A 6856-nucleotide genomic window follows, 5' to 3' on the forward strand; every position below is an offset into this window, starting at 1 on the left:
GTAGTATCCGTCAAAGTCTGCGACAGTCGTTAAGCTTTGATTCTCGTCAAGGAGGTCCAACATACTTGTGACATCTGATGCGAAGACCTCGGTTGGATCCCGCCATTGACTGATGAGTGCGTGCAAACGAACCCCCAGTATGGGATAAACTTGGTGTATCAGGGTACTCTCTGCCTCAAGTTCCTTAATTATTGAGATCACGGCACACGCATTGGTCTTCAGAAGCCTCATCTTAACGAGCAAGTCGTTCACAGCTTCAGGCGATGAAACAAGACTCCTGAGCTTCTCACACTTCGTCCCCTCGGCTTCGTCGCTTCTCGAGAAAGACTAAATGGCGCGCCAGTAGTCCAAATTACCTTCTAGAGCTTCATAAAAAGAGAACCACCTCGACGGAGATATGGTTTTCAGCGACTTGATGGTCATACCCATGGCCAAGCAAATCGGAGTTTATCGGATAAATCCGAATTGTCAAAAATTTTACCGGCGAATGTTTCTCGGATTTTTTCGGATAACACCGAAAACACGGAGCCCTACTTATGGCCCATGTTGGCCCACCTTATGGCCCATGTTGCAATTTACAAATTCTAGCCATGGAGTGCGGATACACTTTGAACTAAATCTCAGGCTGACACCAGTGTCAAGATATTAATTCTCTAACTTTGCCGAGAAATACATTGGCGTGCCAGTCACTTTCTCAACAAAACGTCGTTTTATGCATCAAAGCACAAAAGTATGAAAAGAACAAATTATAGGATTTTACGTGCCAAAACCACGATCTGATTACGAGGCACGCGTAGTGGAGGACTCTGGAATAATTTAGACCACCTGGGGTTCTTTAACTTGCACCTAAATCTAAGTATACGGGTGTTCTAGCATTTCGCCCCATCGAAATGCAGCCGCCGTGGCCGTGATTCGATTCCGCGACCTCATGCTTAGCTGTCCAACACCACAGCCACTAAACAACCACGGCGGGTAAGCGCAAAAGTAACTGGAACGCCAATGCATTTCTCCGCAATGTTCGGGAATTAATATCTCGATACTGGTGCCATCCTGGAATTAGTTCCTAGTGCATCCACCTTGCGAATTCTCGAGCCGTAGCTGCGCAGTGGGGGAGCGTGATGTCAGCGTCCAACCAGCGTGCAGCCCTAACATGAAGCAAAAGACGCTAGCTCGCGCGCTCTCGCCTACTACGCCACATCGTTCTTGTAGGCGGCGTCACGAGTCTTCATACGCGGTGATTCGCGTATCACAAACAATCACCGTAGTGGTTGGCGCGTTGGAGCGGAAGCGTTAGTCTTCCAAAGCAAAAGAAGGTGTCTCAGCCGAACACAAAGAAGCTTCTTGAAGAAATCAAGGTGTCTCAACAGAATTCCAAAGACGGACCCGTGCTTACTCACCTATAACGAATATGCAACAGATCAGCCCAAATTTTATTATCAGAAACAATACAGACTTAGGTATATGATCAGGCACAGCCGCCAAGCACATGGCTGTGTTGGGCAACGTCCTTTTCCTATAAGTTCGGAGAAACCGATACCTGGCTTCGCTACAGTCGTTGCACTAGCCGTATAAGAGGCGGGTTTATCGTGCACGGAAACTGTGGATTTCGATAAATAAGAAAGACTAATATCATCATCATCATTGGCAGAAGCTGTTCCCCCCCTTAGGAAAAACCTGGATCTGCCCCTGCCCTGGTGAACCAGTTACCAAGGGGTACATCCACAGCCTGTCGTCCCACTCGCTGCAACTCTTCCAGGAAGGTGAGTTTATTTCGAATATATTGGAACTGCCCGATAGGTATGTCTCAGAAATATGCTACAATTCCTTGACTCTGCACTGTGCAGATTCAAATGGTGCCAGTTCTACAGCGAACCACGCTCGTTCCCACGCCAGTGGCTTGATGATGGTGCAGTGTAAGTGTTAATTCAGCTTGAGGGGCTTAGTTATTTGTTGGGTTTCTGGCTTCACTTTCAGAACTGTGGTGTCACTGTATTTTGTTCCCTCTATCCTGTGGTCGCAGCTGACCACACGTATGCACAACTAAGCTCTGAAGCAAGCACTTCATCTGTGGAACCTGACACGGCAGGAGAGGTCACAGCACTGTCAGCAAGTGCTGATCTGTCTCCAGGAGCTCCGCTCAGCACTTCGCTTTTTTCTTATGAAGGTTAGCGATTTTGAAACACTTTCACAATATTGCGCAGCACTTTTTGGTGCTGCAAGATTACATGGGGCTATGATTAAACCAGACGCAGCAACTTATTGCTCTTCTGTCGATTCTCTACCCTTCAGGATCTCTCACCAGCCCCATCAACGAAAGGCGGCCTCTTCAGAAACTTCGAGTCAAGCTCAGGCGACTCCGTGACCGCAACAAGAGGCTACAAGGACTGCTGCTTCAACGCCGTCGCATGAAGACCACTGCCGAACTGGTAGAGAGTCTGCGTGAGCATTTAACTCCAGCTGTTGCTGCTTTTGTCGAAGCTCAGCTGAAGATGCGTAATGTCAGCCGGTTTAGCCATCGATGGTGCAGCCAAAACAAAGCCTTTGCTTTAGTTTTATACTTCCACAGCCCAAAAGGTTACAGATATTGTAGAACACTCCCAAGACTTCCATATGTTAGGTCTCTGCAGCTGTGGCTTGCATGCCTACCGCTGAGGGTTGCGTTTTACCCTGAGGTTTTTGATTTGACCAGCAAACGAGCAGTGTCTTTTGCAAGACAATACAGCTGCAGCTTGTACTATAATTTTTGATGAGATGCATGTCGCAAAGGAGCTGTCATATAACCCAGTATCCGACAGATTTGAAGGCCTTGAAGAGTACAGTGCAGTACAAGGTCCAAATCTCGCTAACGAGGCCCTTGTGTTCATGTCTAAAAGAATATGCACGCCGTGGAAGTAGCCACTTTGCTATTTCTTTGCAGATAAGGCAGCACCTGCGATTGTTCTGCATGACCTTTTCAAATGCCACAAAATGTTGGTTGGAGCTGGATTGCAGCCTGTGGCTGTTGTTTGTGATCAAGGGAACCAAAATGTTTTTATTTTCAAACCTTTTAACCCCTGAAAAGCCGTACTTAGGTGTCAATGGTGAACCACTTTTCTTTATTTTTGATCCACCACATTTGCTCTAATGTTTACGCAATATGTTGTTCAAATGTTCAGGGTACGCGGTGAAACAATTAAAAGCTTGTACATACGACAAGCTTATGATAGGGATCGAGAATTGCCAATTCGGTCCATTCCCAAGCCGAGTGCCCAGGCACTTTAATTTGACTTTTGCTTCCAAGATGTCGGTGAAACTCCCAGCACAAGTATTCAGCAATCATTGCGCTGCTGCATTGTGCACGCAGGTAACATTCCAGCAATTGCCAGCAGAGGCTATCCACACGGCCAGATTTATTGAGGATCGACAGGCTCTTTGATAGTCTAAATATTTCACAGAAGTGGGGAAAGTCTCCGTATGCATCTGCAATGTGTGCAGGATCTGTGCATAAAGAGTTTTTGGAGGAGTGCATTGCAGTTTTCGAGAATATCAAAGTCAAGGCTGTGCATGGCAGCCTCTTTGCATCCGTGGCTTCTGTCAAACTATGAGGGCTTTGCTGCTGTTATGGAACCGCCTGGCCTCTCGCTATGCTTTGGCATACCTCCTTACCGACACCTGAACCAGGATGCGCTTGAAAACACCTTTGCAATAGTTAGGTCAAAATCTGGAACAAACAGAACGAACAGCCGGCAGTTTCAGGCGGCATTTAGACATCTTTTAGTTAGCAACCTTTTCAAACTGTCAGAAAGCAGCAACTGTGCTGAAGACATGCTTAGTCTTCTGGCCACTCTCCGAGCTTGTTTTTCTAAATTTGCTCCTTCTCTTTGTACACCTACCATATCTTTTCCAGTTGCAGTAGAAGTTCTGCCTTATGATTATCCATCTCCAATGGTAGAGAACAACATTCTCTATTTTGCGGGCAGGCTTGCGTATAAGTTGATGAATGGCCACAGGTGTGCTACAGGATCGCATAAGTGTGAGTTGAGGCAAGAGAATGCAGCCATTACCGATCAAAGCCAAGTTCTCTTGTACTTGAACCTGGAGAAGGTGACTTTGGGAGCCTGTCAGTTCCTGCACTCTCCTTCATCAATGCTTGCTCGCAAGCATTCATCAATGCTTGCGAGCAGCTTTTTGTCGCATTTTCCCCCGATATTGTGGGAAAAGAACATGTAGGGCACGATCTATGCTTGTTGCTTCTGCCAAGTTAAAAAAATCGCTAACTGCGTGTGGTGATGATGTTTATGATGGTTTGTTTGCCCTGTTCGTCAGGGTGAGACTACATTGGCTTGCGCGCAGAAAAAATCTTGAACTCCACAGTGAAACCACTGAACAGAAAGCTACGAAGCAAGCACTGAGGCTACGCACTTGAAAAGGATGCAATTCCCGAGCTACTGGCTTAATGTTTTGTGAAGTTGCAAGGAATTTTCCAGTGTCTGCAACAGATCTGTTTAGGCTGGTTTAAGGGCTGCAAATGGTTCACAGCCTGGCTATATTCAATTTTTTTTCTTGTGTATTTTGCTTTGCTAAGACGAGACATGGTTGCTCACAGGGGCAATGGTTTAACAATGCGGCATCTTTTATCCTTCATTCCTCTATGTCACTCTTTTACGGTACTTTTATGCGATGTACAGCCCTTTCAAGTCTCCCCTATATACTTGTGCACTATTGTCGTATGAAACTCCATTCCAATAAATCTGATGTCTCTTAAAGGAGACCCTCCTGGCAATGTATTCAACTGGATTCCATGATGTTGGGGTCAATCTTTCCACTTTCCCGCCGCCTACGGTTTCGTGCTGACTGGTATAACTAAACAACCGCGTCTTCATAAATACCACTCAGCACCATTGGCTACAAAGCTACCTTTAAACAGGCTTGCTGTGTCTCGTTCGAGTTTTTAGCACTTGAACCAGTGCTTTGTGGATCGTACTTTGCTCTACTCAGAGACAAAGTACTTGCACGAGTATTTGCGCTATGAATTATGCATGCTTAGTCTGTGTCTTAAAGTGTTCGAGTTTTGCAGCACGAGATGACAGAAAAAAATACAGAACAGCGCTACTGTAAAGTACAGTACGGGGATATATGCTTTACTGCCATGTGAATGTCCTTGCATTTCACTGTAAGGTGTACTTCATGTATGCTTTAGTTGGATTAGAATTGCTTCAAAATACTCTGGTTACCAACCAGAAGCAGGTCTGGAGATTGTACGCAGGCTCAGTGTATGGTGTAATGCTAATGCATTGAGCAGGTTTGATGCTAAAGCTGGCTTTAACATCGTCTTGCAGGTGTAAACATAGCTGCTGTATTCTTTCAGATGAAGAAATGAAATGTGAAGAGTAATCCCATGCCCTATGCTCCATGTGTATCTTGATGCACCTACTTATTCCAAGTCATTTTTGGCTCAATTGAAGCTGTCGTAGCATTGTTTTCTGTACATTTAAATTTCCTACCTGGCAACGTTTATGGCACTTCAGGGCTTTTTCCTATCTGCACTGTGACCACTGGGATGATGAGCCAGCTTAAACAGTGCTACTGTTTGTGCTGCCTGTGATATGCAATTTCTGGTGTGCTTTATCACTGTATTTGGTTGACGTAATAAACCACGCAAATGAAAACCACACTTGCCGTACTATCGCGAACTCTGCACTTCAGCCAGTGCTTTGTGGATCGTACTTTGCTCTACTCGGAGACTAACTACTTGCACGAGTATTTGCGCTACGAATTGTGCATGCTTATACCCATGTCACACGGGCACCCACAAACTCCTTTAGGATAAGGGAGCGCGAAACTTCCTAAGGGAGTTTGACCTCAAGGAAGTTGTGTCCGTGTCACACGGCCAATAACAAGTTTTCAAAAGAAGCCGCCAGAGGCGCTATCAGCGGCGTTTGATGTTTCTAGAATTACAAAAATGTAACTTCTAATTGCACTCGTAGCTATTATAATTAACGCTCCTTTTATAAAAAATACTATTTATTATCTTTACACCTCGCTAAAAATCGGTGTGTGCTCGCTAAACATAGCAGTGCTGACAGCGACGCTAGCCACCCTGTGCTTCTCTGTGTTCCTTTGCGGCGTGGCGAGTAAGCTCTGCACAGCTCTGCGCTGCTTTACCCGAACAATACTCAATATTTCGTGCACTGTGACCAGCTTTTATTTTGTGCACTGTGCCGTGTCAGTCATGAGTGACGAAGCGGAAGACGAAGTGTAGGCCTATAGCCTACAGGTCGAGAGTATAGTCCAGCAGCAAGCATAAATGTTGCTGAATTGTACTTGAACGTTTATTTATTTCAACAGAACTGTTTTGAAAAACACTCGACGTTATTTTTAATGCAAACTATAATTAAATGCTCAGCTTTACAACAAGCATGGGCATGAGAGTACTCCCTTCAGCCGCTGAGGGAGATCGCCGATCTCCCTTGACCAAAACCTCCGTTAAACTCCCTTAGTGGAAGGGCGACCGTGTGACATCACATGCATCTCCCTCAAGATAAAGACGACGGAGTTAAAAGGAGTTTGCGGATGCCCGTCTGACAGGGGTATTAGTCTGTCTGGAAGTTTTGCTGCCTTTCCATGCTGCCTTCTTTGCCAGTCACTTTCATTGGGTTCACAATTGCACATAAACAAAGACATAACTAGCAGGAACTCGAGCGCATTAGACTGGCAAAGGTTGGCGCGCATGAAAGGCAGCCTTCTATACAGGCTCGAAAAAGTGAATTCACGCCAAAGCATACGTAAGCATGCCCCCCAGCATCCAGAGGCGCTGGGGTGCCCATGAGCCACCATTTTTTAGACCAATGGGCGTCTCTGGAGCCTTCGCTACCAG

The 6856-nt window shown here is 45.8% G+C and overlaps 1 pseudogene; it reads left to right on the forward strand.

Annotated features, from left to right (window-relative positions):
* Positions 1-1861: 1861 nt before the first annotated feature.
* On the forward strand, positions 1862-5084 carry LOC125939977 (uncharacterized; annotated as a pseudogene).
* The last annotated feature ends 1772 nt before the right edge of the window (positions 5085-6856 follow it).

The sequence above is a fragment of the Dermacentor silvarum genome, chromosome 9 (assembly GCF_013339745.2).
Source record: "Dermacentor silvarum isolate Dsil-2018 chromosome 9, BIME_Dsil_1.4, whole genome shotgun sequence".
Taxonomy (NCBI): domain Eukaryota; kingdom Metazoa; phylum Arthropoda; class Arachnida; order Ixodida; family Ixodidae; genus Dermacentor; species Dermacentor silvarum.